This window comes from Amblyomma americanum, chromosome 5 (assembly GCF_052857255.1).
Source record: "Amblyomma americanum isolate KBUSLIRL-KWMA chromosome 5, ASM5285725v1, whole genome shotgun sequence".
In the NCBI taxonomy this organism is placed as follows: Eukaryota; Metazoa; Arthropoda; class Arachnida; order Ixodida; family Ixodidae; genus Amblyomma; species Amblyomma americanum.
This window is the reverse complement of record NC_135501.1, coordinates 159,772,320-159,792,554: the sequence shown is the minus strand read 5'-3', so window position 1 is coordinate 159,792,554 and position 20,235 is coordinate 159,772,320. Positions and strand designations below refer to the sequence as shown.

Sequence of the window (20,235 nt, the reverse complement as noted above, 5' to 3'; positions counted from 1 at the left end):
GGACTGCAAATGTTCTCCTTGTTTTCACATTGCCAGCATTATCGGGTGGGGGAAATCTAAACGTGAGCGTGAGCTATTGGAGGCATTCGTGATCAGAAAGAATAAGCAGAAATGCGTCAGTGAGCCGTCTGTGATTATCACTGAAAAGGAATACAAGTTTTTATCGTTATAGTAGGCATGTCATCATGTGGTGCGCGAAGTGTATTGTCTGTAGGGTGGGTGCGCAGGCAGAAAATTCCTTTAAAATGAGCAATGCTTCATCGCAACAAATCAGTTGTAAGTCCAGCGTTGTGGTGTGTGCCTCCTTTGTTCTTGTCTTGCGTCTATTTTCGCTGGTTCCTTTTCTATACAACTTTCAACCTTTTCTCGTTGAATTAATAAACATTGTTTTAAAAAGAAGGAAGCAAACTACGCTTGTGAGCGCGTGCAAGCGGCGATCAGAAGAAGAGGAGGGACGTAATCGCGCGATCCTGCCCGTGCCAAAGCTCGTTCAGACCGCGTCGCTCGAGCTCTGCAGTTGCTGTGACTCCAACGGCTCGCTCTGCAAGCCCCGCCTGCCGCCCTTCTGAGGACTCCGGAGCCGCTCTTCTTAGCCGAGCTGCACTTGCTACCCCACCAGGCGACACCGCACACTACCCTTCCCTGCGTCAACCAGGCAGCCCTTAACAGCACATCGTCTACCTAGGCTGCAGTCACTGCAACCACCGTTCCCAGGTAAACGCTTTAGACTAACAAAACCAACACTACTCTTAAGGGATACGTAACCGACCACGGTTTTCTGCTGCTGGTCTCAGAAACGCGTGTTCAATTTCCAGCCGTTCAGGTTACGCTTTTATCGAGAGAACATAAATGCGTGTTTGCTATTTCAGGTCAGCTGAAAGCACCTGAAGTTCACCTGCTCCCACCACCTCCAACATACAGTCGGGGACAAAAGTCTCTGTACCACGTACTCCGGAAACGAATTCGATAGCTCTAATATTAGCTGCCAGCTGCAGACTCCACTTGCACAGGAGGAAGAACAGGATTTTAGCTTTCGAGTCAGAGGCCAATAATAGAGCTATTGGCTTCTTTAACGGAGCACGTGGTCTAGAGACTTTGGTCCTCGACTGTACCTTCGCTTCTCTGAATCCCTCGTAACCCGGTACGAGAGGATGCCCAAGTCCATACTGTTTATTTAAAGCATACTTTTCATACTTAGAGGGTCACTGCGTTTCCAATTTTCGTACGTCCTTAGCTGCCTGCATCTCAGCCAGGACAGCCGCGCCGCCTTAGAAAAAGAAAGCAGAGCTCAAGCAGAAATGCAACTAAGCCTCGCGGGCGCTGCCTAGCCATATCATACTCTGGCAAACTGGCTCTCGTTTTAAGGGCATTAATAGGATTGCATGCCTGTACTCTCATCATGCATGTGCACCTTCGCGTGTGGATATTCCTGCTTGTATCGCACTACGCGTTTTATTTGCGTCCCCTGTGTTCTCAAGAGTTGGATGGACCTGCCCAATGGAATCTTGCGATGATACGACGGCTGATGCTTTGCAACGACTTCACAGTAACTCCCATATTGCTATACCAAGTACTACGCGGAAGCTCGTTTGTTTCTCTGATCTCCTTGTTGCCTACTAAAGTGTAGCCGCGGTGTAAGCAATTTCCGGCACACTGTTGATTGTGAAGTGGCAAATAGTATGTCACGCTGCACACTTTGGTCCTATCCTATTGTTCGCCAATGGATACTCCTATTGGTCGTCAATGGACAATTCTATTGGTCGTCAATAGACAACGGTGAGCAGTTTGTAAATGGTGCACTGTTTCACTGCGTTACCAAGATGGCCTTTTCTTTTCCGTACTGCAAGGCAATACTACGTGTGCGCTTGTTAGCGTGCGTGTGCGTACGTGCTTATGCATTTGTACGTGATTGCTTGCGTGCGTTGTGTGGGTGCGTTCTTGCTTGTGCGGGGAGAGGTGTACACAACTTTGTACAAACGCCTGAAAGGGCGCAGTTAAAACTTTTATTAAGCCATCCTGGCCGCTTTTCACACAGTGCCGTATCGTCTGCCGAGGCCCCAAAAAACTCTTCCCCGCTGATATCTAAAAGAGATTACGTATCGTTTGGTGCCATATGGATAAACCGAAATTGTTAAATTCTGGCTACTTAATAATCGAAAAAAGGTTGATCATGTGAAATTCGCAAAATGATATCCCAGCCCAGCTCGTTTTTTAAATCCAGAAGGGTTCCACAAACGTTCAATAAGGTTTAGTATAGAAGCGCGCCTCCTGTTTGTTCTTTTATTACTACGTACAAAGAAATCGTTGGAAATACTGCACAACAAAAAAAAAATGACTGCGCTCTTACCCCGTCCCGCTTTAGCGCTTTCAAGCAGGTTTGGAACGAACGGAGATGGCGCTGTGATCGTTTGGAAGTGCGAAGAAAACGCCGTTGTCAGCACTGGCCTCTATGTGCGTCAGCACTTTCGTCTAGATTTTAAAAAGCGCACGGTGCTGTTACTAATAAGCTATGTATATGCCGTGTAAAAAAAGACTGCGTCCTACGTTAGTCACAAAATTCTCTGATTGGTCGAGAAGTCGATGAAGTCACAAGATCAACAGACATCACCAAAACGGATTTGCTGTGACATAACTAAAAGTGACGTGACCAAGCCGGAACGGACCCAGCGCCTGTAATATTTGGATTATTTTATAAAAGCTTGGAGAGGACACACTGCCTTGGTCGGTGAGACGTTGGTGCCGAAGGTATAGTAAGCCAAAAACTGTCGCTCAAAGGCGGTATTGATCGATTTAGAATCTACGTGCGATCTAGAACAGAAATGCTGTTCGCAAATTTCCTCGGGAATCGGTGGGGAGTCGAACTGTGTACCAACGCATGCATGGGCGACCATTGGAGCTGGCTGGCACTGCGTGTCGGGTCACGTTTCGCGGGCAGGTTTGTGCCCGGAGGTGCCCGTACTTTCCAGTATGAACCTATACCATTCTGAACATGTAATGTAAGCGTCTACATTATACTCTTTGTGGTATTCCACTTTGATATCCGGAGGAGTTCTCCAGATCAGCAAGGAGCAAGACTACTAAGGAATATATGGGGCATACCGTCGACGTTCAATCAGAAATCAGTTCCTGAATCCAAATCGCCATTTGAAAGGCGCTGTTCTATTTTGTTGAGCAGGGAAAAATTCCTCTCGAACGCTGATTGGAACCTGCCAACAATCAGTCATATTTCAGAAAAAGGTGGCAGTGAAAGCTTTGAAGGCAGATTCTAGGAGAAAGTCTGTAGTTTATCCTTGTTTCGTTCTAGAGGCCAACGAAGTGATTGGAGTTTGCTCTCTGCGACGCAGTATAAGCGTCGCTTTATTCATGGCCATCCCGCTCAGGCTCTGCTAGAGGACTGTCAAGTGTTCTGTTTTAATTCTCCTAAATTACTTAGGCGAAATTTTAAAAGCAACTTGACGTGCGCAGCACTGAACCAAACAACACGTTCTTGGTTTTAACAATGCGAAAGTGCCTATTTTTAATTCTCTGGTTTACTCTCGTGAACCGGTCTTCATTTGGTCGTACTTATTTCGGGAACCTCCTTGGTTGCATTTCCGTTTTTTTAATATTGAGCACTTATCTTTATTAAAACGAGAGGGGTTATAGCTTTGGTTTAGCCATAAAGCACCGCATCCTACTGTGGTATCTGCAGCTTGAACTTTCACAACTTATGTTTCTTCGGAAATGAATTTTGACTTTATACAATTTATTAAGTTTACCTCATACTATTAACATGAGTTCAATTGAATGATCGCCACCTTCCAGTCGTGGCAGCTGGCAGCCACCTGCCACGGTGAGTAGCCGGCAAACTGCGCAAAGAGAAATAGCTCTCTCTACATTTAAGGGCGAATGAATAGAAGTGAAATCGCGAGATTGAAGATTGAGCGGGTGTTCATGATGAGAGGGAGGGATTAGCAGAATAGGTTTAATCAAAGCAATAACGGATTAGGCTGAATAATGGGCTTAGCTCCAGAAGGCGCCTCAAGACCGAATCATTTAGAAAGGCAATGACGCATTACTTCCAGAATCCAAATCGCCCATTGAAATACGTTATCAGTTACATAAAAATGAGTGCGTAAAACGCTTACACACAATATAAAAAAACACAATGCATGTGCAATACCATGCACAAACTTGAAATGAGCTACTTTGAACAGCACAATGAACACTAGGGAATAGAAACTTGACTCATGCGTTAAAGCGTCCCTGATCTGCCCAATAGAGTGCCTAATAAAATTCCGTACTATTTTTCTAATATTGTCTTTAGAGCGTCTCGCATTGGCTTCTTCTTTTACGTTTATTTTCAGAGCATCCATCTGCGTCTGAATTCTGTCTTGCACGAACGCCTTGACATACCGGGCTAACCATGAGTAAGTACATTTTTTGCCACTTGCACAGTGCAGGTATCTAATGTTCAGGAGGGGCAACGGTGAATTGTGTGCGAAAAATTCCGAAAGAGACGCGGCACACAAACGAAGATGACTGCATTGTCTCAGGCTCGCAATTGAGGATATAGGCAAAGGGGCATAACAAATACACAGAAACAAGCAATAAAAATAGCAAATTCTATTTAAGTTCACTCAGCACCAAAACGGATAACTATGACGGAAAAGGCGGTAAAATAGAAGTCACAAAAATGCAGAACCAACTGAATCATTTCCGAACATATGTGGTTTCCAATCTGTTTTCCAAAAGGAGTACGCGGAGGACAAGGCGGACACAGGTGGTAAACGCTTGACGTTTAGCTTTCGATAAGATTTTAATTTGAAAGCCCTCAAAAACACGGAAGGTGAACGTTGCTGCAGTGGTGAAAACAAGGCAGAAACCCACAAGAGCTTCTAATAATTTGTGTTTATGTTCCATCGAATCTGCCTTCGTGGAATTTGGATGCTGTGTCCACGGAATGTGGAAATAAAGGAACGCCTGGACTTGTATAGCCGCTACCGCACTGCAAGCTCTCTTGGTGCACCACGTTCTTTTGACAGAGAATAAGTTTCGCCGCGTCATCTATGTGGACAGCGCATTTCTTTAGAAGAAAAAAAACGTTGGCCTTCCTTTTCACCTCAATGAAAATTTCCGAGAGCTCTCTCTGAAAACACGACATTAACGTCCCATCTACGTGCAGTGCCCTGTCATCCGGTATGAGCTGTTCTTGAGCTGAGCAACCAGGTCCAGCTTGCCCATTTTGTGCCCTTTCACCAAAGATTTATGCATTTATCTGTGTGAAGCGATGAAGTTTTTACAAATATTAAAGTGACGATAAACCTTGCGGTTGTTCTCGTATTTTTCACAGGTGAAGCATCGCAAATTTCTACCATATCTGGTAAGTCTCACTTTCCTCTGATGACTGACTGGTAATTCATAGTCACTAGTGCAGGCCTATTTGAGTTTCCGTCGAGCTGCGCAGTTTATTTTTTGTTTAAGCTTTCGTTTTCCCTCCACAGCCTTTTTTCAATGGGTATTGTACGGCTCATGTTCTATTGGGAAATCGGAGCTATTTTGTTTTAATGGGGAATTATGTGCTAGGGTATGACTACGTGTGACTCCAATTGCGTGCCATTAATTAAAGATATCGCTCTGCAAATTTTACTGGTCAGTCCGGTTAAAAGAACTTCAGTTGTGAGTAGCGCTCGTCTTTGTCTCGCTTGTCCTCGTTTTTCCGTGCCAACTTCTTCAGTATACATTTCAACCAACTAGCCCAACTTTCTGCTCTCCTAAAAGAACTCCATGGTGTTCAATGCTCGTCTATGTAGCAGCAGCAAAGTCTCCCCTTCTCTTATCTACTTTCAATACAGTGAGGTGCGAGCTACAAAATTATTCTCACTTAAAAGTCAGCTCGAGTTGCGCTGAATGCGCTACGCTCCGGAGCCTATATAAAAAGACTGATGATCATATAACATCCGAAAATGTTGCACGTGCTGCAAAATGCGTCTAAAAAGACTTGAGCCAGTACGTAATATAACCCCTCGTCTGGGGAGTGAAAAAAAAAACACCATTTAAACGATAAACGGCAGAATAAGTACTGGCGTTTATACCGCAAAGCTTACTTGTACAATCTTGTCGAGTCTCGTTAGTTAAGAAAGTACGTGCCCTAACAAGTTATGAGGGGTTGAGAAATGCATGCTCTTTTCATCTGTACTGAGTACAATGCACGCCGGTAGATGTTCAAGACTTTGCGCTGTCGTTTTTTTTATTATGGCTTTGGTTGTGGTTAACTCTCCAAAGCAATGTAAAGCTGCCAAATGCCTTTACAGAAAGCCTAATGAAGGCCTACTCTCCTGTGTGAAAACAACAAATTAAAAACATTCGAGAGGTGCCGATCAGGTGCGCAAAAGAAAAGTTTTTGTCTCCCCGACAAAATTAATTAAATTTTAATTTTTTGATTTCGATTTCACAACTAGTCAAAATAAATAAATATTAACTGAGAAGAGCTGCAGGTAGATATGGTTCGGGAAGGAATGCCGTCTTTTTTACAGCTTCTTCCCGCAAACACAAAAATTTCATAAAACCTTGGAGCTTCGGTTCATTGCAGCCGCTCACACGTCGATAGCGAAAGCAGCTTCACCTGCATAAATACTACCTTGAACACCTCTCTAGCATCGAAAATGAGCCTGCCTACATGTTAGATTTTTGCGTTAAGAACGTGTAAACTAATATGCGGCATAGTAAAGAAACTGTGTGTTGATAACCGGCACGAAGCAAAACGCATGTAAAGACAGACAAAATAGTCATATGTCTCGCTCGTCCCCGTTTTATCGCGTGGTATTATTACTCAGCAGCTGCCGCTCCCCTCCTGGCACTCTGGAATGTTCTGCAAAAGAAATTGATTCATTATATACTTTTTGATTCCTTTATAATCGCATACTCAACAGCTAGAGGGAGCAGCGCGAAAACATGAGGACAAACAGAAGCTATCAGGACAGGCGCCGTACTTCCGTGTTTGTCTGTCTTTTCGTGCTGCTTCTTCTAGCCATGCAACACGACCAACAACCCCAATCCACCACTCTAGTACATACTCCAACCTTGACTGAGGATATCTTGCACCACGGGCGGCAGAGAACTTAGAGCCACACTCGAAATTACGCATGCTCCTGCTTTGGACATTTGAAGGTGCTTTCATTTCCGCTACACTTGAAAAATCATGCAACAAGTACAGCAAAACAATTAACGTGACGGAAGCTGGCCGGCGCTACTTTGGCAGTCACGCCAATGACGTGCACAAAGACAGGGAGCAGCTGGCTATAGCATGAGGAAATAAAAGCAAGAAAAAAACATGATCAAGTCATCCGTAATGATTACGTCAAGGAGGACGTTTTACTGGTCGGGGTCCGTGACTGGGCACCCCGATTTGGCTGTGGTGTGAAATATTGGGTTACAGCTCAATGTCCCAAAAGGCCGGAGGGTAGCTTTCCTGAAAACTGCCCTTGTTATTCCCACTTGTCTCATCGACCATTACTGGAAGCAGCGCACAAATAAAAAAGAAAACCCTGCGTGAATTTCTTCGGCTTGAACCTTATCGTCAATTAAAAGCTCGGCTGTTTCTGTGTTCTTCCTTCACATGACCCTCTTATCTGTTTAATTCAACCAATCGCTTCCCTTGCTTTTGTGAAGGTGATACGGTGGAATGCTACTGACACGCCGAGAAAGCTTTTCCAAAATTAACTAATCGGTGTTTTCTTTTCCAGGATTGAGCCAGTTCTCTGGTAAGTATTTAAGAAAAAGTATATTTTTATATGACCCATCTGCCCGTGTTGCATGAAAAACACATGGAAGTGTTACGCGAAAAACACTCCAAGAAAAAAAGGTTAAGCGCAGGCAGGATTTGTCTCTTCGGCGGAGAACTCTGTGCGTGTTGGTGACTGGCAATTTTTTTTCTTTTATCTCTGAATATTACATGACGCTGAAAAATAAAGCATTGTGTTACAATCCCGCACAAGATTCTATTTTTTCCGACCACCGAAACCTTGTCTTTGCAAAATGAACTTTAGGAATTCCGGTGCGCAGTTTCGGTGGTCGCCGATCTGAAGGATATATAAGTTTTCCTATAGCTTATTTGTTAAATGAGTAGGTTGTTTAACCTGAACGTATAATGTATAAAAAATGCGATTGTTGTACTATAACTACGGAAGTTGGATGCGCGATTTTGTCTGAAATAAAAAGCAGGAGAGCCATTGCAGGTTTGGGTACAATAGACTCAAATTCTGTTGTATTTTCATTCGCAATTGCTGCGCGCTAATGTAAGTGCTTAAGCTTACCAGTTGTATAATATGCCTAGGCCGGGGAATGATATATTCGCCCAATATATTCTACTTTCAAATCGCAAACGCCGAAACATTGCCAGGTGAAGAGGCCATGCCATGCAAGCTACACAGGAAGCCTATGCTGTCATGTACTGATTGTAGTCGAAGTCGCATTGTTTTCCGCCTGTTCAGCAATTCTCTCAAAGATGGGGGTCCGGGCGAGAGCCTTTTGCGATGGTGGTAGCACAAAGCAAATGGGAGTCATTTGCGTCTCATAAAGAGGTAGAATGCACTCGAGTAAAAATAAAATGTCCCGAAAGGGCGGAGCGTAACTTTGGACTCCTGAGAATTCTTCTTACTACTCGTACTTGCGTCTTCTGCGACTACTAGAAGCAGTGCGCAAAAAAAAAAATGCACACCAGCATTTTTCTTTGGAATTATTGTCAACTAATAAAACCGTCCATACATTCAACCATTCGTTCCCCTTGCTCTCGTGAAGGTGATTCACTAGAATTCTCCCCACATTCCGAGGGAGTTTTTCAATCGAAGTTTTTTTTTCTTTTATAGGGGGCAGCCAGTTCTCTGGTAAGTATTTCTGAAAACAATGTTCTCATAATGTCTCACCTGGACGTCGCGCCCTTTTCCAACCCACCAAAACACAATGCTTGAAACTGTACATGCAATAGTTATACGGAAAGCATTCGAAGAAAAACATATTAAGCTGACGCATGATTCGTGTCCTGGACGGAGAACGCTGTGCGAGTTGGTGAGCGGTCGTTCTTTCTTGTATCGCTGAAGAATAATGTGACGGCTACATATAAACTATTGTGTTATAATTCCCGACAATATATGCTTCGTGCTTCCCACAAGTGTATTGTCTTTTATGTATAACATTTAGGACTTCAGATTACGCCGCGGTGTGTCACTGGTTAGGGCGCTGGGCTACAGAGCCGGAGTACCCGGGTTTCATACCGACCGTGGCGGCAGTTTCGACGGAGCCGAAACGCAAAACACATCCTTGTACTGTGCGATTTATTTGCACGTTATAGATCTCCAGGCGGTCGAAATTACACCGGCCTTACCCTATCGCAGCCTTTTCTCTTATCTTTCATCTTTGACTTCAACCTTTTTTCCTTCCCTCAATATGCGGATCAGGTGCCCACTGAGAAGCGATACAGCTACAGCGCCATTTCCTTTCCTCAAAAACAACTAATTTTTTAGGACTTCAGGTGCAGTATCTCTGGTCACCGATCCGACGTTATTCAGCAGTTCCATTGCACTCTTTCTTAAATTTGCGGATTATTAAAATAAAAACAAATTTATCGAAAAATACAATTGTTGTAGTGTAACTGAACACGCCGGATACACAATTCTTTCTGAAATAAAAAATTGAGCAACCTCTGCTGCTTTCGATAGGAGCCCTAAAATACTGTACATTTTCACTTGCCATCAATACACGCGAATGTATGGACTAGGGCAGTGTATTACTTCCTAGACCGAACAATAAATAATTTAGCCAATATATTCTACCTTAAAATCAAATACCCGCAAACCTTGCCTGAAAAAAACTATGCCATGTAAGCTACTTATGAAACCCATGCTGCCCCCTAGAGATCGTAGTCGAAGCCGTACCGTATTCCGCCTCTTCTGAAGTTCTTAATAAGGTAGGAGGCCTTGAGAGAGCTTCTTGCGAGGGCGCTCAAGCGTACAAAAGAAATGCAACGCGCTTCAACATATATTACCACTCGCAGATATGCGGCCAACTTAAATTACCAAACTTTCGAGCAATGCGGAACGTTTTAGGATGTGTTTTGACGCTTTAGAAATTTTCACCGCATTATTCTTTCCTAGAGTCCACAAATTATTTAACAAGGCACAATAATATTTATTGGTCATATTTTCGGGCCAACTTTAAACGTTATGGGTAAAAAGAAACTAAGAGGTAAAAACGAATGGTGCGAAGTAAAAGTAAAATCTGAATTGTTGCTAATAGCACTTCTTATTATGACTTGGGCGCACCGCTAATGTTTAAACAGTATCAATGCAGAAGTGTTTCCTTTTGAACCGCACCGTCAATATAAAGCGTTGACATTTTGAATGCTTCTTTCACCTTTTTGATTTCTCGGTCCAAATTTCCAGGTCTTCGCTTCTTTTAATCTTCCGGTGGTGGTAAACCATAGGCTTAATGAGTTGCCAACCAGGCTTTTATGTAGTGACCAATAAGAGTTCATTTTTCATTTCCAGGAGTGAGCCAGTTGTCGTGTAAGTACTTGTGTAATAATTATTTTTTTCCTAATGCTGTGCTCGCATGTTTCGGCCTTCACTACGACACCAACAAATCTAGACAAAGAGGCGCAAGTGTGTGCATAGTTAATCTTTTTGGCGGAGTAAGGTTTGTGTTGCAGAGAATTCAGCTTTTTTTCTCATCGCTAAAGAATATAGAATGTGACACCCAAATCTGAAGTATTGCATGATAAATCAACAGAATATTTCATTTGCGCCGAAGACCAATATCTTCTCTTTAGTATCTTTAGTACCAATCCCTTTTTTATCCTTTGCAACTTAGGTACACAGTGATGGCGGTAATCTTTGCTAATTGCAGTTGATGGTTCTAGGTGGTCAAGTGTACAGTTTTGCCTGGACTTGAACAGAAAAACCAATTAAAGCTTTCTACGGTATCCATTAAAATTGATTCAATTTCCGCTCGCAAGTGCCAATCTGATTTTATATGAACACTAAAATAGTATACTGTGAAAGATCCTTAGACCTGGCAATGTAAAACTTTCATAATATATTATTCAGTAAAATTGTAGCACAGCAGCTATGCGGGGTGGAGAAGCCAGGCCACAGTTTTTTCAACTAAATACAAAGAATTGTGCAGCTGTCTAGTGATAATTGTCAAGCTCACATCATTTAACGCGTGTTGAGAAGTTCTCACTATGGGAAGAGTTTCAGTCAGCAAGCTTTGATGTGGCAGTCAAAAAACGAAAAGGGATACACATGCGATGCAAAGAGTGGTGGGACACCCTTATGCACTGATAATTACGAGTAGAAGTGAAAACAACATATACAAGCGCATATTCAAGTTATGAGAGCCTCTTATTACCTAAGTGTTTGGAGAAAGTCGTAATTTTTTTATCTATGATCACCTTACCAGCCAACAGTAAAAAACAGAACAATATATTTTATTCACCTGCGCGGTGGCTCAATGGTTATGGAGCTCAGTTGCTGCAGGGCTCGAATTCTGATGGAGGCGAAATTATAGAGGCCTGTGTACTGTGCGATGGCAGTGCACTTTAAAGAACCTCAGGTGGTCGAAATTTCCGGAGCCCTTCAGTATGGCGTCCCTCACAGCCTGAGTAGCTTTAGAACGTTAAACTCCCATAAAGCATAAACAAATGTACGTCGTTTATATTTCCACAACACAATTGTTACCTCTGAAATGATTAATGAAACTAACAAATGTTGCAACTCAGCACATGGGAGGATATTACTACGACACACTTAGAACCAGTTTTAGTTATCCCATGTCCAGATGCGCCGAAAGAGGATGAAGAATCAAACCTCCACTTATTCTCGGTGCAGTGTTCGTCATGATGTGCCCTCCGCAGCACAATGACCACTGCTAAATTGCGGTGCAAATAAATTGCTAATTCTTAGTTACATGTCTCTTGGAATGTGTGCTCTTGCGCGGAGAATGATAAATAGCCATGATTAGTTTTTAAAGCAAAAGTCACTTTTTACCTAAACATCTTCTCTAGTCACTTCGCCTGTCCCCTCGTTGTCGATGTTCTTAATCTGTTTTTTTTTCTTTCACAGCCATCGGCCAAAGCGGATTTGAGTGAGTATGCATGTTAAGTTCTTGACACCACATATGTAAGGAGCATCTGTCCACGTGCCCATGTATCTTTTGACAACTAAAACAGGTTCCTTCGAAAGCCACTCTGCTCAATGAGGACCGCCAGTTGAGCATCCGATTCCACCGCCGTTTCATAAAAACCATGCGAAGCGTATTAGATTTGGAGCACTAAGAACTCCTTCAGCTATTCAGATTCTTTGAGATTCTAGTACCAGAAATATATGTTACGCAAAATTTGTACCAGCACCACTTGGTTGACACTACGACGCAGTAGAGCTCTGAAATCACGGTACCTCGGTATCGCTGTAGCGCCAGACGAACAAGCACCGGACAACTCTACTGAGTTTCAAAATTCGTTTACTATGAGAATAAAGGTAGATCTCGTTCCTACCAACGAGGAGCCGATTTATCAATCATCCCACAGATTGAACGAGCCACTAATTATTAGTTTGAAAGCGTCATGTCGGCTATCATTGAAGCGCCGCTTTACGATAGCAGCAATTCGTAACATCCACGCCCCTTTCTTTGCATTGAAACTGCTATGAAGGCTTTGACACTGGATTATCAAGAGTGATTCTTACGCTCTATTCCCTTTCATCGATTCTATCACTCTCGATGTCTGCGCCTACTGCGACATCGTGTGGTTAGTGGAGAATGTGTCCCTCGAGTCAAAGATGAAGTTCGAGAATCGAAAGTATTGAAATGTGGCGCAAATAGTTACTATCATATTAAGTGTGTTTATGCAGAATTTCGAGAACATTTTCTGTCAGACATCTAGCATTGGTAAAAATTTTCATTTCGCCATGGGCTCTTACTGTTCTTAGTTTTAAAATTCCTCGTCCGAGATTCGTTTCTTCGGAGTGTTTTTAATATTCTTGGCGGTGTTTTCAAATATTTGTTTTTTTAATATTTTAATAGGTTCTATTATTCTTGGGACACCGGCCGCACTGTTATTAATTCCTTGTAATAAATTTTTATGGGTTTAAAAATATTCATAATGATAAATAGTATGGTCGATAGTCATCATGCCGTCCTAATCTAGGATGAAGTAAATTATGGAGAGGTATCGCAGACCGCGCGCAGCCAGGAATCAACCAAATTTGTTTTGCGCACGACTGCTTAGAGAACGTACAGACCGTGCAGCTTTTCCGCTTCCCCGCGGTAATACATTTATTAGTAGCTGCGAAAGGCTACGCTGCTCTAAAAATGCAGTATGGAAAGGCGGCTCATAATGAGCCCAAATGATAAGAAAAAATATACTGAAATCCCAAAACTTTTCATGCGTCTCCCTTTTTGGTTTCAAACTCCTTCCATGAGGATTTCGTATAATTAGTGGGCACCGTATAAATTTACCTGACGTCATACTGACTCGATATGTGTCACGGTATTACGGTGGCACCTCCGTTTGTGATCTTCGAAGAGTGCGCATACACTGCGTGCTTTCCGCATGAGTCGTATGGAGACATACTCTAATTGAGTCGCTACAAACCTACACCTTCATGAGAGTCGTCGTATGGAATTTTTCAATCCGAACGAGAGCCCAGTGCTGCGTCATCTGTGTGGCACCTGAGTTTTGCTGCTCATTCAGATTATATATCATTACCTCATGAATCGGCTGCACGGCTTTTCGCAATGATTGAGTTAATGTCTCTCTAGAGTTTTGTTTTGCTCTCCACTGCGACAATCAGGCACATACTTTGGCGTGTTTCTGCGGCGCTTTTATGCTTAAATTTTGATTTATGCTACACATGACCGTGCAGTGTTTTAAAAGTGTGGACAGGCAACAGGGCTGGAATCTGCGGTCGTGTTCGTTGTTTCACGAGTCAGCACATTTTAACCTGTCATGTGATAAATTAAATTACTTATATAATATTTTCATGATTTTTCATGACTTACAGTAAATGCTTCAGTCAGATAGTACGCATATGATGGGGAAGAGGTGGTGGCGAGTAGCTGAGAGGAAAAATGAAACGAACACAGAGGAATACTGCATCCTATTTTGTCCTCTGTAAAATGAATCAGTGGTTCTTTTTCGGTGTGTTTGGATTTGTCCGCTAGAGATAGACAGTTATATATATGAGAAAACTGTTGTTAAAAACTTTTCCACCGCTCTAAACAATCTGGCTATGCGCACACAAAAATCCCTTCGTAATAACTGTTTTGAAAGCAGTGGAGATTTAGCCAAGACTTTGGGATTCAAGCAATAAAAGCTATCTGTGGAAGCACAGCAAATTATTCAAAAATTGGTCAGGGATGGGGAAAATATGTTTTGTTTTATTCTGTGCTTTCGCAAGTATTGTAAGCTCTGCTTTTAGTGAAAATAACGCGTTTCTCTTCTTATCTATTATTACGCGTTCTCTGTTTTCCTTTATTTTTAAATGCGTTGATCTTGAAGAAAGACTCTACAGCGCACATCCGCGGACGTGGCACTCAGGATATGAAATTGCGATTTATGTTGTACATGTTGTATGGCCACCGCTATCTGTAGGTCAATTCTATAAATATTTCCGTCTTCATCCTGAATTTGAGAGCCAGGTAAGTCCACGTAATGTAATACAGCATCCGGTGGATATTGACGCGTGCTGTATGGCCAGTGATGCATGATTTCATGTTATAAGCGCAGTTAATAGCGTGGACAACAAGGAGTAAGCAAACAAGAAATTTGCCGTTTGTCGACATCAGCGGCATTGTTTATTGTTAGTGATTTTAGTTGGCCGTCTCCTTATTTATTCGGGAAGTTCCAAGGCAGACCGTTAGCACTGGTTTCTCCATATTATTGATATTCGATTTCTTTAAAAGAAACAGACGGCCGAGGCCTACCTCACTGCCTCGAAGAGCGATAGCCACTTCAACCATGAGATTTATCAAGTATCCAGGGCATAGAATATGTGTGCGATGTTAGAGACAAGGATTAATAAAAATAAATCGTAGTGCAGTAGAAACATTCACTCAATCTTAAACAAAACGTGGCCTTGTTATTGCAACTGCCGTTGAGCCTCCACATCCACCAGTAATACTAGCATAATAGCAAAATAAATTAAATTGTCCATAACAAAGCCCTGCATGCAGCGTGCTAAGGTAACACTTAAAAAAAACAGTGTAACCTGAGAAAGAAATTTTCTTAACAGTCATGGAGTATTAATTGTTTCTTGGTGATTATTAAAACAATGACCTCAAAAACCAGCCGCCCTTTAGTAGGCCGTCAAAGGTCAGCCGACACCCGTTCGAATTCGTGGTGCACTTACCAGGTAAAGCCAGCAGCCACTAACTGCGTTATCACGAAGTCCGACTTACAACAGCTAAAACCGAAACAGTCTTCAAGTGTCGTCAGGTGCCCGTTGGAATTGGAAAGCACCGAGTGAATTAGAGAGCCTCAATTGAAGAGCGAAACATAGTCCAAATACATTAAGAATAATGCGACCTTTTGTAAGTAGGAACAGTAGTAAAGTAAAAACCATATTTGAACAGAAAGGTTTGGGGTAACCAAGCCCAGGCCTGGCCCCTGCATTACCACACAAGACACAAACATTCATGTTCCCGCGGCACATGTCTTCAGCAGCGCGGTCTGTGGCGGTCTTCTGCCGGACCGGTTTTCAGAGCGCAGCAATGTCTTCCAGTACTTCCAGGCGGTGAGGTGCTGCAAGTCCCGCGGTGGAGATCCACCGGGCATTGGAATAGGTTTTGGACGAGGGTGGCGGCGCGATGGTTCCGGAGTGTGCAAGACCGATTGGTGAGGGCTTGGTTCTAGAGAGAGATAAAGAGGAGGAAGGAAAGGCAGGGATGTTAACCAGAAAGGGGCTCCGGTTGGCTACCCTGAACTGGGGAAGAGGAATTAGGGGACTAAAAGGAGGAAGAGAGAAGGGGAAAACGGCATAACACACACACGCACAACGCTGTCACAATTTGTCACTCAATCGAGTCGCTCTCAAGCAGGCAAAGAGTGCCTTGTATGCCTTCAGGGCAGTCGACTGCTGTGGCCACGGACCGAGGATCTTTTGCTCTGTTAATGGGCGAGGATCGAGGCGGTCCAGGGCACAACACAGTGCATGTCTTGCTTGGTTCTAGCGGGACGTATTATAAGGGGATGCGAGAGTACTAATGAACAGTTCTAGCCGTTTTGGAGCATGTACTGCATACACCAAGCCGAGCGGCGGGAAAAAGCATACCCTACGTGGTATGATTGATCTACTGAAAACTTTATTCAAAGAATGGCAGTTCTCAGAGTCTTGGTTGGCACGCCTATTCCGGCAGCCCAATGGCCTGCGCCGCAACGTGGTCCCTGCGAACCAGTCCTCGTTGCTGGTTGCGGTCCTCACTATGCAGAGTGGCCTTCCACTGCTCCACATTGGGGTTATGAAGTCTCAATAGCGGGATTGAATTGGCACGCCAAAGCCATGTGGAAAGCCGCAGCTTTTTCGCCACAGTGTGGGCGCTATGGTTTGTAGAGCGAAGGGTTATATTGATAGAGTTTAAATGGTGTTATCTGAGTGCATGTTTGTAGTCAACAAAGGGTGTGTCCTATGTCTCAGCACGCCTATTCCGGCAGCCCATTGGCCTGCGCCGCAACGTGGTCCCTGCGAACCAGTCCTCGTTGCTGGTTGCGGTCCTCACTATGCAGAGTGGCCTTCCACTGCTCCACATTGGGGTTATGAAGTCTCAATAGCGGGATTGAATTGGCACGCCAAAGCCATGTGGAAAGCCGCAGCTTTTTCGCCACAGTGTGGGCGCTATGGTTTGTAGAGCGAAGGGTTATATTGATAGAGTTTAAATGGTGTTATCTGAGTGCATGTTTGTAGTCAACAAAGGGTGTGTCCTATGTCTCAGCTTACTCTGCCTGGTGGAGAGTTGGCTTCACTCACTTACACTTCACCGTTTGCTTTGCATTTGCAGAGACGGTGAAGGTCAAGACACCAGGCAGCTCTTGTTCGCCATCATTGGATGCTGCTTGCTAGTGGTCCTCATCGGGATGGTGCTCTTCATCTTCACCGGAACCGATACCGGTGAATGCAAAGTAGAACTCATCGCCTTGAAACACTTAGAGACGAGCCAAGGTTTCAGTCGCCGCTTACAGAACAACGGGCAACTGTAGAGCACAAATTATTCACAAGGCGATTTCTAATTTCCACACGAAAACCAGTGAGCTTTTCGTGTTAATAATTCCGGACGTCAAAGCGTTCGTAACTTGAAGCGTGCATCGTTGCCATTCCACGAGGCAGGGACGTGACACGTGAGATCTTTAAAGACTTATCATTCAGTGTAGTCCTCCACGTGTTTTGCATGTCGCATCATAGGAATTTTATGCAATACATCCCCGAATGTGAAAAAACAGCTGCAAGTAGTGTTACACCACAGCCGTCCGCAGTGTTAACTCCGCAGAGGTGAAAAACGATTCCCTGCAAGCTGCCCCGTGAAACAAAGCTAAGGTGATGGAGGCCGAACGATGTTTGATTGATTTCAGCAATGCCTCTGTGGTAAAATAATATCCCAGTAATAAGAGGATTCATGCGCGCGAGTGCGCAATAGCGTTATATATGTATTTCATACCAAAAGTTGTCATGTATATAAAGCACATTAGAAATCAGGTAAAATTTCATTCTACAATGTCAATCCACCGAAATAGACTGAAAACTTGAGAGCAACATTTGTATCAAATAATTTTAGGGCGCAATTTCACGAAAACTAGAAGCGTAATTTAGGCTAAGTGCAGATACGTGCATTGGCAACACCCTTGTTAGAAACCTGACTCCATTTCGCTGAGCAACCTGAGTGGCTGCGGTTGGGAAGATGTGTTTGTAGCTGTTACGCGCGTTCCCATTTTGTCATATAATATTTGAGCGCTTTAAATACTGCGATTACTGCTATACTGAGCCCTACTCAAATAAGTAATATTTTAGTGTTGTATGACCTAAATGAGATTATGCAAAGCATGGAAGGTTTACCAAATGATAGTTTGTCGCCATTTGGCGCACTTTTGCGTGCGCTCTCAGACACCCTTAGAGCGTGTGGGTATAGCGGTCTCGGTCACAAAGGAGATGCCCTCGATTCAGCATAGCAAGCTCAGCCGGAGACCAGCTACCAAGTGACAAGGGGGTTGGTCGTTTGGTGTCCAGCGTTCGCCGGTCGTAAGTCAGAGAATGGGTCGGAGCCAAAGATTCACCAACAAAACAAAGTTTATACAGCGAAGAGACGATACAGAGGATTTCACAGTCACTCGTACGAGCACATACAAAGTGATTTACAAATACAATGCAACTCGTGCAAAGTAACAATAGAGAGAGATCACAATACAATAAAATCCCTGCACCCAAAGTGCACGAAAAGAGACAGAGACAACAAACAAAACACAATTTGTTCACCGGGCACTGCGACAGTCCGACGACCTGAGGAGCTCGAAGGGGCCGATCCGTAGGCTGGCGCACGTTGCCTCGTTGGTCCGTGGCTTGGCTGTGGTGTTATCCCGGGAGTCGAGCGGGCGCGCTTCTCGGAAGCTCAAACGGCGGCTCGGGCTAACAGACAGCGGTTGAAGCCCCTCATTTATAGGCGCAGTCCTCGTCTGTTTGTTCTTCGCGCCAAGGCACGTGCGCACATACACGCAGTGTCAACTGCACAACCTCCTTCTCCCTCTCGCGCCGGGCGCGCGACCCCGTTGGTCGAGCGCGGAAACCGCCTTCCAGAAAAATCTGGGTCATTCTCGCGACGTGAAGGCATCGGCGCAAGAGCGATGGGGAGAGGGTATCACTTTAGCGCGGACAAGGTTACCCCCCTTTCCGTCGACGAGTAGAAACTACTCCGACATTATAGAACAATCGACGGCGCGCGCGGCCGCGTCTCCTTTGGCGCCGCGCCGGCGAGCAAAACGGAAAGGGCTGCAGCCCACGCAAAGCTACGCGCTCTCCGGGGTTCCTTCCTCGCTGTTTTTTTTGTGTTTTATTTTACAGAGCGCGGGCGCCATTGCTTATGCGCAGCGCTGTTTTTTCGAAGATGTGCCGAATTTCGTGACATAAGGCCTGACATCAAATTTTCTTTGGGAGCATTATAAAACTAATACTGTAGGATTTTAGGTTCATTCAAGCGAAGTTATAAACGTTGATAACATGGCAGTTGGGTGTCATCGCCAGCCTAAATAAGAGTTGAAGAAACCAGAAACAAAGAAACTTAGCGGGGGGATATGTTGTTTTGAACAGCACACAAATACTTGTTTTATAAGTCTAGCCCGTTCACATTCGCTAGATATTTATGCAAAACTCTGATGCCGCTCGCTTATCGTAGGAAGTCGCCGTTTTTAAGAGGAAAACAACCCTTCCTGCAACAAATACCAGTGTAAAGAAGAATCTTATGCTGACTGCTGCTGCTGCTATTTTTTTGCAAACACCAACTAACCATGATAATTCAAACTCACCCTTGTTGAGAAAAGTCGTATGATGAAATAAACTTTTGCAGTATTTCACACAGAAGGCATGCAATACCATACAAATTGCATGACATTTGTATGACGAAGCGTCTATGAGGTTATTGGCTTCATACAACTTTTTTCAGCAGAGACAAGTTGCAGACAAAAAATGGCCTGCGAAGCTGCCGCTTAGGATACAGACGAGTACGGAGCTCATTTATTTATTTATTTAGTTATTTATTTATTTGTTTGTTTGTTTATTATTTAAAAGTACTGCAGGCATATATCGCCCAAGCAGGAAGGGCATTCAGCAGAGTAAACACATAAAAGAAAGGAAAATAAAGTAAACGTCATTATTCGGCGAGAACAAAGGCAATAAAAAACATTAATAGTAATACAAATGAGACAAACCAAAGAAATTTTCTTCCATTGAATTGCTAAAACTACTAATTTGAAAAAGGGATTCTGGGAGCAAGTTCCAATCGGAGATTGTTCGGGAGAAGAAGCTTCAGTTGAACGAATTTGTTGCTGCAAAGAAAAGCTGCCGTGTGTATTCCTCAGTGTGTCGTGTTCGTATGGTAGTAGAAGGTTGAACATAATTGCCCTTCATGCCCTTTTTTTTGGGGGGGGGGGGGACAAAATGTATTGCACGCAGGAGTCGACATCTCCGAGGAGCCCGAGGAGAGCGGCGGTGGAGGCGGTGGAGG

At 43.8% G+C, this 20,235-nt stretch overlaps 2 long non-coding RNA genes across 2 annotated transcripts; both read left to right on the top strand.

The window, feature by feature from the left end:
• Positions 1-501: 501 nt before the first annotated feature.
• Positions 502-5,363, top strand: LOC144135208 (uncharacterized). The gene is made up of 3 exons (XR_013315408.1): positions 502-714; positions 4,347-4,409; positions 5,333-5,363. It is a non-coding gene; the product is annotated as an uncharacterized LOC144135208 (long non-coding RNA).
• Positions 5,364-10,428: 5,065 nt separating this feature from the next.
• Positions 10,429-20,235, top strand: LOC144135207 (uncharacterized). Its single transcript, XR_013315407.1, has 4 exons — positions 10,429-10,541; positions 12,099-12,120; positions 17,029-17,138; positions 20,184-20,235. It is a non-coding gene; the product is annotated as an uncharacterized LOC144135207 (long non-coding RNA).